Here is a 16,270-nt window from a genome sequence, read left to right on the forward strand (position 1 = left end):
CTCTGTTTTAGCTCCTCCTTCAATGCAAAAGCCTGATGAGGGGAATGACCTGACTCAGGCTGGCAGTGTCTGAACTGACTTCACGTGTGGCAAGTTCAAAGGGCAGCAGAACCTTGCACAACGTTGAAATCATTCTCCACTGCGCTTGAGACAGGTGCATTCCACCTCCTTTGCCTATATCGTGGGCAGATGTATAGCCTTGAATGGCCTTTTGCTGCTCCTCCATCCTCTGAAGCATATAGAGGGTTGAATTCCACCTCGTTACCACCTCTTGCTTCAGATGATGGCAGGGCAGGTTCAGGTTTTTTTGGTGGTGCTCCAGTCTTCTGTACGCGGTGTCTGCACGCCGAAAGTGGCCCGCAATTCTTCTGGCCACCGACAGCATCTCTTGCACGCCCCTGTCGTTTTTTAAATAATTCTGCACCACCAAATTCAAGGTATGTGCAAAACATGGGACGTGCTGGAATTTGCCCAGATGTAATGCACGCACAATATTGCTGGCGTTGTCCGATGCCACAAATCCCCAGGAGAGTCCAATTGGGGTAAGCCATTCTGCGATGATCTTCCTCAGTTAAGAGGTTTTCAGCTGTGTGCGTATTCTGGAAAGCGGTGATACAAAGCGTAGCCTGCCTAGGAACGAGTTGGCGTTTGCGAGATGCTGCTACTGGTGCCGCCGCTGCTGTTCTTGCAGCGGGAGGCAATACATCTACCCAGTGGGCTGTCACAGTCATGTAGTCCTGAGTCTGCCCTGCTCCACTTGTCCACATGTCCGTGGTTAAGTGGACATTGGGTACAACTGCATTTTTTAGGACACTGGTGAGTCTTTTTCTGACGTCCGTGTACATTCTCGGTATCGCCTGCCTAGAGAAGTGGAACCTAGATGGTATTTGGTAACGGGGGCACACTACCTCAAGAAATTGTCTAGTTCCCTGTGAACTATCGGCGGATACCGGACGCACGTTTAACACCAACATAGTTGTCAAGGCCTCAGTTATCCGCTTTGCAATAGGATGACTGCTGTGATATTTCATCTTCCTCGCAAAGGACTGTTGGACAGTCAATTGCTTACTGGAAGTAGTACAAGTGGTCTTCCGACTTCCCCTCTGGGATGATGATCGACTCCCAGCAGCAACAACAGCAGCGCCATCAGCAGTAGGCATTACACTCAAGGATGCATCGGAGGAATCCCAGGCAGGAGAGGACTCGTCAGACTTGCCTGTGACATGGCCTGCAGGACTATTGGCTTTCCTGGGTAAGGAGGAAATTGACACTGAGGGAGTTGGTGGTGTGGTTTGCGCGAGCTTGGTTACAAGAGGAAGGAATTTACTGGTCAGTGGACTGCTTCCGCTGTCGCCCAAAGTTTTTGAACTTGTCACTGACTTATTATGAATGCGCTGCAGGTGACGTATAAGGGAGGATGTTCCGAGGTGGTTAACATCCTAACCCCTACTTATTACAGCTTGACAAAGGCAACACACGGCTTGACACCTGTTGTCCGCATTTCTGTTGAAATACTTCCACACTGAAGAGCTGATTTTTTTGGTATTTTCACCAGGCATGTCAATGGCCATATTCCTCCCACGGACAACAGGTGTCTCCCCGGGTGCCTGACTTAAACAAACCACCTCACCATCAGAATCCTCCTTGTCAATTTCCTCCCCAGCGCCAGCAACACCCATATCCTCATCCTGGTGTACTTCAACACTGACATCTTCAATTTCACTATCAGGAACTGGACTGCGGGTGCTCCTTTCAACACTTGCAGGGGGCGTGCAAATGGTGGAAGGCGCAAGCTCTTCCCGTCCAGTGTTAGGAAGGTCAGGCATCGCAACCGACACAATTGGACTCTCCTTTGGGATTTGGGATTTCGAAGAACGCACAGTTCTTTGCTGTGCTTTTGCCGCAAGTCTTTTCTTTTTTTCTAGCGAGAGGATGAGTGCTTCCATCCTCATGTGAAGCTGAACCACTAGCCATGAACATAGGCCAGGGCCTCAGCCATTCCTTGCCACTCCGTGTCGTAAATGGCATATTGGCAAGTTTACGCTTCTCCTCAGACGCTTTTAATTTTGATTTTTGGGTAATTTTTTTACTGATTTTTTGTGTTTTGGATTTTACATGCTCTGTACTATGACATTGGGCATCGGCCTTGGCAGACGACGTTGATGGCATTTCATCGTCTCGGCCAAGACTAGTGGCAGCAGCTTCAGCACGAGGTGGAAGTGGATCTTGATCTTTCCCTATTTTTTTAACCTCCACATTTTTGTTCTCCATATTTTGCGCACAACTAAAAGCCACCACAGGTATACAATGTAGATGGATGGATAGTATACTATTATTACTTATACTTATGGACGACGAGTGACGACACAGAGGTAGATACAGCCGTGGCCTACCGTACTGCTGCTTATATATATATAATATACTGTATAACGGACCTGGTGGACACTGTCAGCAGACTGCTAAACTAGTAGGAAGAAAGAAAAAAAAACACCACAGGTATACAATGTAGATGGATGGATAGTATAGTATTATATTACTTATGGACGATGAGTGCACTGACGACACAGAGGTAGGTACAGCCGTGGCCTACCGTACTGCTGCTTATATAATATACTGTATAACGGACCTGGTGGACACTGTCAGCAGACTGCTAAACTAGTATGAAGAAAGAAAAAAAAAAACACCACAGGTATACAATGTAGATGGATGGATAGTATAGTATTATATTACTTATGGACGACGAGGGCACTGACGACACAGAGGTAGGTACAGCCGTGGCCTACTGTACTGCTGCTTATATAATATACTGTATAACGGACCTGGTGGACACTGTCAGCAGACTGCTAAACTAGTATGAAGAAAGAAAAAAAAAACACCACAGGTATACAATGTAGATGGATGGATAGTATAGTATTATATTACTTATGGACGACGAGTGCACTGACGACACAGAGGTAGGTACAGCCGTGGCCTACCGTACTGCTGCTTATATATATATAATATACTGTATAACGGACCTGGTGGACACTGTCAGCAGACTGCTAAACAAACTAGTATGAAGAAAAAAAAAATACACAGGAGTGTTTTTCAGGCAGACAAACGTATACTGGACTGGTGGTCACTGTCAGCAAAACTGTGCACTGTACTCCTGCTATAACTGCTCCCCAGTCCCCACAATTAGGCAGTGTGAGCAGTGCACTCAGCACAGATATATCATGCAGCAGACAGTGCAGCACACTGAGTGAGCACAGATATGGTGGAGCGTTTTTTTCAGGCAGAGAAACAAAGGATTAAACTCACTGGTGGTATAATCAAAACCCTGCACTGTACTCCCTAACAGCTGCTCCCCGTCCCCAATCCTCCCCACAATTATAACAATGTCACTCTTAGTCTTTTCTATTACGGAGAGGACGCCAGCCACGTCCTCTCCCTATCAATCTCAATGCACGTGTGAAAATGGCGGCGACGCGCGGCTCCTTATATAGAATCCGAGTCTCGCGAGAATCCGACAGTGGGATGATGACGTTCGGGCGCGCTCGGGTTAACCGAGCAAGGCGGGAGGATCCGAGTCGCTCGGACCCATGTAAAAAAAAGGTGAAGTTCGGGCGGGTTCGGATTCCGAGGAACCGAACCCGCTCATCACTAGTATTCTGTGAAGTCAGTAGTAGTAGGAGGTATTTAGTGTAAGATAGAAGAGGGTAAGGGAGGGGGGGGAGGTGAATGGGAGAGTGGGGGGGGGGTGAGGGAAGGAAGGGGTTGAGGGTGGGGGGGAGGCGTGTGTGTGACCTATAAATTCAGAGGACCTGGTGGTCATACTACAAAGATGATAGCCTGCCTAGTGAGGATATGTCTAACAACGTAGATAAGTTTAGATTTATAAACTTGCTTAAAACATAACAAGAAAACAAGACATAACTGAACGTGGGTAATAGAGCAATGTCTATTTTTGTGAAGGAGGTGGGTCAGAGATATCTTCAGGCATCGGACGATTCTCTTCTCTCAGAAAGACTTGTGCATCATCTGGGGAGTTAAAATAATAATGTTTATCATCAATGAAGATGCGTAGGCGTGCCGGGTACATAAGTGCAAATCTTCTTTTTTCTGAGACGAGGGATGAGCAGATTGGTGAAAAGGCTTTTCTCGCCCTGGAGAGCTCGACCGAAAAGTCTTGAAAGAGACGAATACTTTTGCCCTCCCATGTCAGGTCTGGAATCTGTCTGGAAGCTTTCCAGATAGCAAGCTTGTGTAAATAGTTTAGGCATTTAAAAATAATAACTCGAGGTCTTTTGTCATGAGGTTTAGGAGGGGGGCCTACTCTATGGGCCCTTTCGATAACTAGGTCTTTGCATTCTGCTTCTATCTTCAGGAGTTTTGGAAGGGTGGTGGTTATAAAGGATGTTATATCAGAACCTTTTATTGATTCTGGGACTCCAACTATTCTGATATTGCATCTTCTTGATCTGTTCTCAATATCATCAACTTTATTCCAAAGCTGGTGATTTTCTTTTAGGAGCCTTAAAATATGGCACTGAGCTTCAGATAAATCATGAGAAATTGTGCCTATATGGTTTTCTGCATCAGAGACCCTTCCCTGTAGATGCTGTAGCTGCTGTGTAATTTCTGACACTGCCTGTGTCAGTAATGGTGTCATAGTGTTTTGAATTGCTTCTACTATGTCCCTGTATGTAACAGGGGAGTCAGGGGAGCGCCGTACCTGAGGTGAATCAGGATCCTCTGTTGCTGCGGCAGCAGCTTTCTAATGTGCAGGGACGCTGGGCGCTGTGTCAGTGTCCGGCGCCATGATGGGATCAGCGCGGTGCTTCTCCTGGCGGGGCTGCAGCGGCTTGGCAGCGGGCGGAGAAGCCAGAAACTTCTCCATCTGGGTTCTCTATACACTTGTGCAGCAGGGGGAGAGGTGCTGGAGGCGTTTGACTGCCTTTTAAAGGTGAGATCGTCGGGTGTAGAACGGAGCAGCGGAGCTAAGCTGCGTCCTGCATGAGACCGGAAGCGGAAGTCAGAATTTGCATACTTTAAAAATTTACAGAGCAGCTGATTGGTTGCCATGAGCAACTTCTCCACTGGCTATCCTCTCCACTTTTATTACTGCTTAGTACAGGGTTGGCCAACCAGTCAGAGACAAAGAGCCAACAAATCTTGTTAGGTACGTCAAAGAGCCGACATCAAGCCGAAGGTGCGTGTGCAAAAATAGGGTGTGACCTTGTGCCTGCTATGCCACACCCCTGGTATAAAAATACAATTCAAATGCAGGTCCACATAAAATACATTGAAAAAGACACTTCCACATAAAATAATTTAAAAATCCAGATTCACATAAAATATATTGAAAAAGCTATATTCACATAATACACTTCAGCTCTTCCATGTGTCATTCCAGCCAGCTGCCCTATGTTTCAATGTGTCACTCCAGCCAGCACCCTCCTGTGTCACTCTAGTCAGCTCCCCATTGTGTCTCTCCTGCCAGGATTCTCCTTTGTCACTCCAGCCACTTCCCCATTGTGTCACTCCTGCCAGCACCCTCCTGTGTCACTCCAGCCAGCACCTTCCTGTATCACTCCAGTCAGCTCCCCCATTATGTCTCTCCTGCCAGGATCCTTCTGTGTCACTCCAGCCAGCTCCCCTTTGTGTCACTCCAGCCCACCCTCATATGTCATTACAGCCTAGTATCTGGCTCCCTCAGTTTTCAGTTGCCGTAGTGCTGCTGTGTGTCTGGTTGGAGTGGACCAGTATCCAGGATCTGTTGTGGTCAGGTGACTGAGTGTCTGGAGCCACATTTGAATAAAGAAAGAGCCACATGAGGCTCAAGAGCTACAGGTTGGCTATGGCTGGCTTAGTATATGTCCCCCTAAGTCTGAAACAGACAAGACTTTTTATCACACCAAGATCAGTTGTGCTACATCTGCGACTTTGTACATGTTTAAAATCAATTCCTGCATGGTTAAAGTTGCAGCCTAGCATCTCTTGTACACTATGAGCTGTTATTTCTGTGTCAGTGATATGAATAAGAAAGAGAAAAACAGTACGCTACATATCTCAGAGTATCTCACTTGCACCAGTATCTTGTACCATATGGTGTATAGAAGCTCAGTGTATGAGAACTAGAGATGTGCACCGGAAATTTTTTGTGTTTTGTGTTTTGGTTTTGGATTCAGTTCCACGGCTGTGTTTTGGATTCGGACATGTTTTGGCAAAACCTCCCTGAAATTTTTTTGTCGGATTCGGGTGTTTTTTTCAAAAACCCCTCAAAAACAGCTTAAATCATAATTTTGATCCTATAGTATTATTAACCTCAATAACCATAATTTCCACTCATTTCCAGTCTATTCTGAACACCTCACACCTCACAATACTATTTTTAGTCCTAAAATTTGCACCGAGGTCGCTGGATGACTAAGCTAAGCGACCCAAGAGGGCGGCACAAACACCTGGACCATCTAGGAGTGGCATTTCAGTGTCAGATAGGATGGCACTTAAAAAAATAGTCCCCAAACAGCACATGATGCAAAGAAAAGAGAAAAAGAGGTGCACTGTGGTCACTGGATGGCTAAGCTAAGCGACACAAACACCTCAATATCACAGGAATTATTTGTTCTAATCAATGGTATTATTGGTCCAAACACTGGAAAAAAATGACAAAATCACAGGAATTATTCGTACTAATCAATGGTATTATTGGTCCAAATCACTGGAAGAAAATGACAAAATCACAGGAATTATTCGTTCTAATCAATGGTATTATTGGTCCAAATCACTGGAAGAAAATGTCAAAATCACTGGAATCATTTGGCAAGATCACTGTAATTAATAATTAATTATAAATCACTGATATTAATTGGTAAAATCTCGCTATCGCCTGCCTAGTGAAGTGGATTCTAGATGGGATTTTGTACCAGGGACACAATAACTTCATCAATTGTCTAAATCCCAATGCACTAATGGCGGAAAACGGGCGCACGTCTAACAGCGCACTGATTATACTGAGAACTGACTATACTGATCAATCACTGAGCACTGATTTTACTGAACACTGATGATACTACGGAGAACTGACACTGAGCAGCAAGAACAGCACTGGACTATTGTACTGTAGTATACTGGTCACCACAATGCTGCACTGTACTACTATATACTGCTCACAACAATGCAGCACAGATATGGATACTTGAAGTGACACCGCGGAGCTGCAAGATACAGCAATGGCCTAATGTACTGTACAACTATATACTGTTGGTCATCAAAATGCTGCACTGTACTACTATATATACTGCTCACAAAAATGCAGCACATATATGGAATGGATACTTGCAGTGACACGGAGCTGCAAGATACAGCAATGGCCTACTGTACTGTACAACTATATACTGTTGGTCACCAAAATGCTGCACTGTACTACTATATATACTGCTCACAAAAATGCAGCACAGATATGGAATGGATACTTGCAGTGACACAGAGCTGCAAGATACAGCAATGGCCTACTGTACTGTACAACTATACTGTTGGTCACCAAAATGCAGCACACTGAGCACAGATATTTGCAGCACACTGAGCACAGATATGGAGCTTTTCAGGCAGAGAACGTAGATATTTGCAGCACACTGAGCACAGATATTTGCAGCACACTGAGCACAGATATTTGCAGCACACTGAGCACAGATATGGAGCTTTTCAGGCAGAGAACATAGCCACGTCCTCTCCGTTCAATCTCCAATGCACGAGTGAAAATGGCAGCGACGCGTGGCTCTTTATATAGAATACGAATCTCGCGAGAATCCGAGAGCGGGAGGATGACGTTCGGCCGCATTCGGGTTAACCAAGCAAGGTGGGAAGATCCGAGGCTGCCTCGGAACGTGTAAAATAGGTGAAGTTCGGGAGGGTTCGGATCTCGACGAACCGAACCCACTCATCTCTAATGAGGACAGATTTGTAGTGAAGAGTCCAACACTGAGCATCATGCAACAGCATATACATATGCAATTACAGAGACAGATCATGGACTACAAATCCCAGCAGTCTCTGCAGCGGTTCTAACGAAGTCAGGAGGAGGTCACATGAGTGGTGTCAGAATGTAAAGGCAGGTGACAGTTGGAGGCAGGTGGCAGTTGGCGCGAGAGCAGTGTGAGGGAGGAGGGGGGGCAGGGCTGGTGTTGGGAGGAGATACAGGGAATGAAGCGCTAGAAGCAGTCAGAGATGGCAGCAGAGGTAACAATTAAGAGCAGGGAGGAGAAAGGCATATTAGGGGAGTAACAGAATCACAGTGTCTTAAAGAGAGAGCAGAGAAGTGAGGGTGACAGAAAGAATAGATGGAGATAGAAGCAGCGGTCAGAGGGGAGCAGTAAGAGGATGCAGCAGGAAGGCGGGTGAAACTGTTATTTATCTGCTGTGGAAAGGAGGTTCCTTCTGAGTGATGGTGCATGGAGCATAGCTCTACAGGTGAGAGAGTGGTAACATGAAACCCAGCAAAGTAACATGTTTTGGTGGAATTGAATGAATCTAAATATACAGTACTATACTCAGTGCTATCACTGCTTTCAGTGTAAAGAGGTGCATACATACTCAACAAATGTTAGGCATATATAAGAGTAAATATGATTAAAACATACTTTTAAAATTGAACAAATCAGCAAAGCTCAGTTAGCCCTGCTTACTAGAAAGAGAGAGACTGATAACTAACATTGGGGGTCATTTCGACCTGATCGCACGCTGCAGTTTTTCACAGTCGTGCGATCAGGTCCAGAATGCGCATGCGCTGCGGCCGCAATGCGCAGGTGCGTCGCTGCCCAGCGACGGGGACCGCCAGGCATTGATTGTTCTAACAAAGATTTCAATCACAGCGGCGATCGCAAGGTGACTGACAGCAGGAAAGTGTTCCGGGGTGGCAACTGACCTTTTTCTGAGAGTGGAAAGGGAAACGCAGGTGTGTCCAGGCGTTTGCAGGGCGGGTGTCTGATGTCAATGCCGGGACCGGACAGGCTGAAGTGATCGCAGTGGCTGAGTAAGTTCAGAGCTACTCAGAAACTGCACAAAATGTTTTATAGAGCTCCCCTGCACAAGCGTTCGCACACTTGCACAGCTAAAATACATTCCCCCATAGGCGGCGACTATCTGATCGCGCGGGCTGCAAAAAGTTGCAGCATGCGATCAACTCGGTATGACCCCCAGTGTACCTGCTCTCTGCTCTCAGCCATGTCACATGCCAGGCAGTAGTTGCTGCTGTATGAAAGAGAATATGTATTAGTGCTATTAACATCATCTGTCCTGAATAAACAACTGTATCCAAACAACTTCTGTTAAGAAATATTCCCCAGAGACTCTAACACAGGGTACACATTAGATTATGTGTACCCTAGTTGACGACATGACCAATAAGATATATCGGTCAGCTATACACACTTCGTGCATGGCGGCATTTAGGATGCATGCCCGACAGTACGACCCAGCAAACAACCCATGGGAGCGCATGATCACATGCACAATCTAGATGATGTGATTGATATATGATTCCCGTCTGCATCAGAATGATATATCATCTAATGTGTACCCAGCAATAATTGTAAGAAGGTGCACAGCCCTCACTCAGAAAGTTAAAACAGGCAACGATTGTGGTAGAACTGGTCAGATCACATATAATCATTTTATATGCTGTGTTATTTTCTCCTCAGAAATGACAATAGCAAAATTAGGTTCTACTTGTGCTTGCAATAACAAGTTGGGTCACTTGCCCCTTCAGTAGCTTACCACCACAAGTGTTGCACAGCACAGTGTATACACTGTACATGGGTGGTAATTCCAAGTTGATTGCAGCAGGAAATTTTTTAGCAGTTGGCCAAAACCATGTGCACTGCAGGGGGGGCAGATATAATGTGTGTAGAGAGAGATAGATTTGGGTGTGGTGAGTTCAATCTGCAATCTAAATTGCAGTGTAAAAATAAAGCAACCAGTATTTACCCTGCACAGAAACAAAATAACCCACCCAAATCTAACTCTCTCTGTGAAATGTTATATCTGCCCCCCCTGCAGTGCACATGGTTTTGCCCAACTGCTAAAAAATTTCCTGCTGCGATCAACTTGGAATTACCCCCATGGTTGGAAGGAGAAAAAGAGAGAATTTTCTTACTTACATGTATTGCAGTTAGCATTTTCAAAGGAGTCTTTATTTCAGTAGTCACTGCATGCAAGTCAGTTGGAATCAGGCCCTCCTAATACTTACACACAGTCTACAGTAGGAGGTCTTGTTTAAATGAGGGATGTTTACACTGCATGAACAGGGTTTGTCCACATACAATAATCAAATGCATGACGCAGAAAAAAGAATACAATAGGTGCTCCACACTAAGTGTGGTACCAAACTGATTAAACTTGTAAAGGTACATGTATATGGTTTGCTAACTAGACTCTTGGAGCGAACAACATCTTATTTAATGGTTATAGGTATTTGTTCATCTAGATAGTATATAGTTGCAGCATCTTTAACATATTTATTGAATTCTTAGGAATTTATTTTAACTAACAATGTTTTTAATATATTATTTGAACATAGTGTTAGAAAGGGGTTCTTATACGTATACATTCTTTCAGTATTGGTCTTATGGCTGCGCTCCACCTCTGAGCTATAGATGTGACAGTTTGTTACTCCACTGCCTGTGTGCTACATGTATATCTGTTGGATAAGTTTCCATTTCTGCTTCCCTGTGGAAGTAGTAATCACCACATGGATATCTAGCTGGGAGGTTATGTTGGGTTTATACAGTAGTTGCAACACAACTCTAGAATGAACAGACTACAATAAGCACTATGCATGTGATTTAGCAAACAGCGCAAATTGCTCAAAAAATACACACACAACAATTGCGTAGTTCTGCACATATGCCAGGCTTATACAGTATTATTATTATTATCCTTTATTTATATAGCACCATAAGGGATCTGCAGAGCCCACTACACAGTACGTAATCAAATGAGCAAACAAGAAAACAGCACTTACAGTTTAAGACAATATAGGACAGGTATAGAAAACTCGTGGTTAGGTGCCATCAAAGGGAGTATGGAGTATAAGATAGCGTAAGTAAGAAAAGGAAAGGCACATGAGGAAAGAAGTCTCTGCTCTTGTGAGCTTACAATCTAAAAGGTGAGGGGCTAACAGACCAGGGTGACACAGAAGGGGTAGACAGTGAACATAGACAAGAGGGTTAGGAGTAGAGTTTGCTGGGTTTGGTGAAGAAGTGGGTATTGAGAGCCCATTTGAGAGGTGGAGAGTCAGATGGGGAGAGGTAGAGCATTTCAGAGCACGTGCAAAACCTTGTAGGTAGTAGTGGGAGGAAGTAATCAGTTGGCAGGAGAATCGGCATGCATTAACAGAGCAAAGAGGACGGGTGGGAATGTAAAGAGAGATAAGGTCAGATATGTAAGAGGGAGAAGAGTGGGTGAGGGCTTTGTAGGTGAGTGTGAGAAGCTTGAATTGGATTCTGAAGGGGAAGGGTAGCCAGTGAAGGTTCTGCAAGAGAGGGGATGTGGATGTAGTATGTTTGATGAGGAAGATGAGATGGGCAGCAGCACTGAGGATAGATTGGAGTGGAGAGAGGCATTTTTTAGGGAGGCCAGATAGGAGGAGATTGCAGTAGTCCAATCTGGAGATTACCAGTGAGTGGATGAGGGTCTTAGTAGCGTCCTGGGTGAGAAAGGGTCTGATCCTGGAGATGTTTTGAGATGTAAATGTCAGAATTGTGAGAGGTACTGAATGTGTGGTTTAAAGGAGAGGGAGGAGTCAAGGATTACTCCAAGACATCGCACTTGGAGGCTAGAGGAGATAGTTGTGCCATCAATATATAATTAAATTGTGGGAGGTGAGGTTATGTGGGAGGGAGGGAAGATGATCAGCTCAGTCTTAGACATGTTAAGTTTAAAAAAAGCGTTGGGACATCCAGGAGGAGATAGCAGAGAGACAGGTGGAGATATGAGTGAGGAGAGCAGGGTAGAGGTCAGAGGAGGAAAGGTAGATTTGAGTATCATCAGCGTGGAGATGATATTTTAAGTCAAGCGAGCTAATAAGCTCACCTAATGAGAATGTGTAGAGAGAGAAAAAGAGAGGCCCAAGAACAGAACCTTGGGGGACACCAACTACAGTACATGTGTATAGATGCTGGTCTTTGCCTACATACAGTACAGTAAGTATGCTCTTTCTTACCCCTCTTCTCAGGTTGTAAAGTGTTCTTAAACTCAACATATTCTTAAACATTATAAACATTAGCATTTCTATTATCATCATTACAGTCATTCGTTTTTCACATCACTATTGTTAATATTTTAGAAAAACTATAAGACCAAAACTTCATGTTTAGTTACTTACATATAGGCAGGTTATAAATGGAATCCAAATATTAGAGAATGGAGATCATTCTCATGTTAAAGTCAAATAAAATCACAATTATTGTGCAGCTAAAATTATAATCAGGCACTTGTAATGCTGTTAACCATAATCTGCTTGATTAATCTATTGTTGAAACCATGGTTCATTAGAAATGTAGGACTGAAAAAAGCAATAATTGCTACAAGTAGTAATTGCAGATTGGACGTTTCAGCATTTATAGAATATATTGTTTAATAAATGCTATGAATTCTCACTTGATTTTCTAGATTTTTAACCATTTAAAGAATTGAGGACTTGGGCACTTATTTAACTTTAAAAGTGGAATATGTAAAATAGGGCAGTTAGAAGACACGTCTTCATATATCTAGTACATTGAAACTTCATTTGCACTGAAATAAAATGTTTCATATATTTATACAGTACTCTGAATTACTTTTAATAATCATGTACCACAAAATAAATTCATATTTTTGCACTGCTCTCAAATCCTAGCCAGCCACATGCTTACCAGAAGTGTCTAAATCAAGGACAGAACAAGTAGAGATAATGATATAAATAATAATTAACAAATACACAAACATGACAATTAACCCTACCCCTCCAGCTCGCTGCCTAGGTGTCATTCTTAACTCTGAACTGTTGCTCACATTAAATCTGCATCCAAATCATGTTAAATAATCTAAGAAACATGTCCATACTGTCTCTTACACAATACACTGGAAAAACTCTAAGGCTGGGGCAACACATAGCAGCCAAGCAGGTCCCGCTGAACGGGACCCGCTTTGCCGGGAGGGGGTTTTTGTGTGCACATGGATCCTATTCTGCTGGATGCCGCAGAACTGGATATGGCCAATGACACACGGGTTTCAATAGGACACAGTGCAGCACGGCCGCACTGTGTGAATACATACATTGAAAGCCTCTACATTGGTTATGTGTATTTTACTAAATTCAATATAAAATACTTCTACATATAAGACCATAAACTACACTACACCAGCATACAGTACATATTTTTGCTTATTCCAAAATATCGCCCAGCTCCACCCTCCGCTTTGTTCAAGATGTGTTCCTCTCATCCTAACTCATAACCTGCTTCCATTCACAGTTACAGGACTCTGTGGAAGACCGTCCCTGTCACAAAATTACTTTCTTCTATCCTCCAAACCTTTAAGCATTTCCTGAAAACTCACATCTTCAGCGAAGCTTATTCAATTCCAGAACCTCTTCTTCATAAGTTATTCTACTAAATACCTCTCCTCCACACGGGACTTATTCAGAGATGGACGCAGATTGCTGCATACAAAGCCAGATCTGCGTCCATCTCCTCACATGCTAGGGTCAAGGCTGCCCAGCATGTGTGATGGGCCGCCTCCCAGTGCGTCCACGATTACATTGCGGATGCATCAAACTAGTGTTGAACCCTGGCAGCACAGCCTGGCTGCGCTGTCAGGCAGTCCGCTATCATTTTTTGGAGCAGATGTGTGTGATGCCATGCAGTCGGCCCAAAAACACTCACGACATGCCCCCACCCACCACGCCCCCCTAACACTGCATCACCACCCCACAAATGTCCATCGCTGTCAATCATCTTGTGGCCGCATCCTTCCAGAGTAGGGTCGCGCATGCGCACTGTGGCCAGTGCGTGTGCACAGACCAGATGGGCGCTGCCACTGCGTACAGACATGTGGCTGCGTCCATCTCTGAATCCCCCCACAATCCACACATATGATCTCTTTCTACACTCACAGATCCCACTGACCCCAGGCCAACAGTACTGTGTGATTAGATAACACAGCCCACCAAGAATCTCTGGAAGCTGGCTGGACCTATAAGCTATATAAAGCACTTATCCTTGTGTACTAATGCATATTTCCCTATAGATTGTAAGCTTGTGAGCAGGGCCCTCTTACCACTTTTTCTGTCTGTTATTGCCCATTACTATTTTGTTCACAAGCTATTTAAGAAAATGGAAATAAATAAATATAAAGAAAATATATGTCATATTTCACTATCGTGAGTCATTCTCTTTATCCTATCAATTTTATTTATTTATTTTTTGAGAAGTGACAATGTTATTGTACTGAATGCATTGACTTTATGGATATTGAAAACTTGCATGTAAAAATGGGGTCTATTCATAGAGCAGAGAAAAGCCCTGATTTGTAGAAAACATGGCTTTTCTCTGCTTTAGGCTATTCACAGAGCGGGCTATCATGAAGAAGTTCTTGAGTGTCTGAATATGGTGAGTGCGATTCATGATAGGACAGAAACCTCAGCTTTCCACTTCTCCGTGGAGATCCGATTTGCCATCTCAGTGTGAGATGGCAGGGAAACTAAATACTTAACTGCTCTCTGGCTGGCACCTTGTGCCAGCTTTACCCCTTCACCTCCCAGCAGCCCCTGCAGCCTTGCGGGACCTCAGCTTCTGGTGCATGCACAGAAGGGACCTGCTGGATTTGCAGAAGGGATCATAGGAGAAGAATGCATTGCTGGAGCCCTGGATACTGGATCACATCGGCTGAAGGGTAAGTATACATGAACTGCTGCTTATCAAAGCTATATATCGCATTGAACTGATGCAGTCTATAGTGATAAGTAACAATACAGTTTTTGTTTTCTACATGCATAGATCCCAATGTAACAATCTCCCTTAAAAAAATGTGGTTTGTTAGATATGTGTCAAACAAATGTACTGTCTAAAACCTGGGCCTGTCCCTGGAAGTTGAGAATAGGGGTCCTCTACAGCAGGGGTGGCCAGACTTTTGGAGTCGGTGATCTACTTTGAAAGCTGAAAAGCTTTTGTGATCTACTCATGCGGGATAATAAAAGGGGTGTGGTATAACAAAAAGGGGGTGTGGTATAAAAGGGGGCGTATCCTTGCTGCACTGGGTGTTATGACTGTCTCGCATGAAATCACTCATTGGCCCCCCACAGGTAAAAACCTCAAACACATATGCCCCCACAGTGCCAGATACACATATGCCCCCACAGTACCAGATATGCCCCCACCATGCCAGATACACATATGCCCCCACAGTGCCATGTGCCCACTGTGCCACATATGCCCCCAGTGCCATGTGCCACATATGCCCCCACAGTGCCACATATGCCAACACAGTGCCATGTGCCCACAGTGCCAGCTATGACCCCACAGTGCCACATACCCCCACAGTGCCACATATGCCCCCACAGTGCCAGATATGCCCCTACAGTGCCACGTGCCCACAGTGCCAGATATGCCCCCACAGTGCCACATATGCCCCGCAGTGCCACATATGCCCACAGTACCACATATGACCCCACAGTGCCATATGTGCCCCAACAGTGCCATGTGCCAACAGTGCCACATATGCCCCTACAGTGCCAGATACACATATGCCCCCAGTGCCAGATATGCCTCCAGTGCCACATATGCTTCCACAGTGCCAGATATGCCCCCACAGTGCCATGTGCCCACAGTGCCACATATGCCCCCACAGTGCCACATATGCCCACAGTACCACATATGACCCCACAGTGCCATGTGCCCACAGTGCCACATATGCCCCCACAGTGTTAGATATACCCCCACAGTGCCACATATGCCCACAGTACCACATATGACCCCACAGTGCCATGTGCCCACAGTGCCACATATGCCCCCACAGTGCCACATATGCTCCCACAGTGCCACATATGCCCCCACAGTGCCATGTGCCCACAGTGCCAGATATACTTACTTTAGCTGGCTGGATCCCCGCTGGCTGTCTCGCTGTCTCGCTGTCTCCCCGCTGGCTGGATCCTGCTCCCGTGCCTGCTCCCGCTTCCTGCCGCTGCTGCTGTCCTGCTGCCACTGGCGCTGACTGGATCAACCCAGATCCAGCAGGCGCACAGGCTCCTCAC

General features: G+C 45.0%; 1 protein-coding gene across 1 annotated transcript in view; it reads left to right on the forward strand.

The window, feature by feature from the left end:
• Positions 1-16,270, forward strand: part of GRM8 (glutamate metabotropic receptor 8) — a 1,527,000-nt gene that overhangs the window by 416,675 nt on the left and 1,094,055 nt on the right. The window lies entirely within an intron of this gene.

This window comes from Pseudophryne corroboree, chromosome 6 (genome assembly GCF_028390025.1).
Source record: "Pseudophryne corroboree isolate aPseCor3 chromosome 6, aPseCor3.hap2, whole genome shotgun sequence".
NCBI classification, from domain to species: Eukaryota; Metazoa; Chordata; class Amphibia; order Anura; family Myobatrachidae; genus Pseudophryne; species Pseudophryne corroboree.